The sequence below is a fragment of the Grammomys surdaster genome, unplaced genomic scaffold (assembly GCF_004785775.1).
Source record: "Grammomys surdaster isolate TR1022 unplaced genomic scaffold, NIH_TR_1.0 231, whole genome shotgun sequence".
Classification (NCBI taxonomy): Eukaryota; Metazoa; Chordata; class Mammalia; order Rodentia; family Muridae; genus Grammomys; species Grammomys surdaster.
In genome coordinates, this window is record NW_021604676.1 from 2,315,856 (window position 1) to 2,317,509 (window position 1,654).

Consider the following 1,654-nt stretch of genomic DNA (forward strand, 5'->3'; position numbering starts at 1 on the left):
TTTTAGAAAGCCCAGGTGGATTTCTTTGTTCTTTTCTCCCTGTTTTCTCATTCCACACAAAGATCCGTTTCCTGGGTTGTCCCTAGCAGGATCACAAGGTGGTTGGCTTCAAACAGTAAAACTGGACTGGAGAGATGGCTCAGCATTTACAGAGCGCTGACAAAGGCAGTAGAGATGAGTGTCTTCAGGCTCTTGTGTAGTCCGTAGGACTGAAATGGAGGTGAATGCAGGGCCATACTCCTTCCTGAGGACCCTTTCTTCCTTTTCCTGAGTTCATTGGCTTGTGGCAGTATGTTCAACATGGCGTGCTTTCTTGTGCACCTGTTCTGGGTTTTTATACTGCACTCTGTTGGGAAGAACAAGAATCACTACCCACAGAGCCAAGTTAAATCCAGCACAACTTCCTTTTAACTGATTATTTTTGCAGAAACCTATCCCAAGTAAGGTCACATGTAGTGTGTAGTTTTAAAAAAATGATCCATGCTAACCTGGCAATGACGGTCTTGCCCACCCCCCATGGTTCCCATGGCCAGCTGCTGCCAAACCGCTCGCACTTCAGGCCAGCCAACCCCTGTGGCCAGCCTGCAGAAAGCCAGCTACTGCGTACTCAGATTCCCTTAGCCCTGTAAAATGATAACGCTAGAGACTTATAATAACCAGCCACATTTATAATAGTAAGTCTCCAACCTCAAAACACCCACACAAAGAACACAAAACTCAATTGATATAAATACAAGCTGCTCACCTAGATTGGGCAAATGTGCCCTACACTGCTTATTGCCCATCTGTGAAATCCCTAGCTACTTGCGGCTTCTCTAGACCATGTGGGTCAGTTCCATCTTCTTCTGGTTCCATCTTGTCTCTCTCCATCTCCCTCTGTCTCTTCTTCTTCTTTCCCCTCTCTAAAACTTTCAGCTCCAATTTTCCCTTCCACTGCCCAATCACAGGCTTTAGCCTTTATTTTACCAGTTAAAAATGGGGAGAAGTCATATGAAGTCAGTAAGTGATTCACTCCTCTGGGGAAAGCAGGATTGCAGGATTGGCATCAAAATCACCAGGGCAATCCACAACAGTCGCACTCCCAGAGTCTGTGTGGATGTGAATTCCTGTGGAATTACAATTCAGCCTGTTTGAGTAACTACACCATGTCATATGTAGTTTTTAAAAAAAGGTTTTGTTTTTTAAGATTTACTTATTTGTGTATATGAGTGTTCTATCTTTATATACACCTGTGTGCCAGAAGAGGGCATCAGATCCCCTAGAGCAGGAGTTACAGGTGGTTATGAGATGCCTGACATGGGTGCTGGGGACTAAATTTGGATCCTCTGCAGGAGGCGCACACACACTTAACCACAGGGGCCATCTCTAAAAGTATCGCTTTACAGGAGCTGAGGTATAGCTCCAAAATTAAGGATGTGTGGTACCTTTTTTCTTTTTAAAGAAAAATTCCAAATCACCTTCCCAACCTTTCTCTCTCTCTTTCCTTTTCTTTTCTTTTCTTTTTTTTTTTTGGTCTTTTTTTTGTTTTGTTTGGTTTTTGGTTTTTCGAGACAGGGTTTCTCTGTATAGCCTTGACTGTCCTGGAACTCGACTGTCCTGGAACTCACTCAGAAATCCGCTTGCCTCTGCTGCCCAAGTGCTGGGGTTAAAGGCG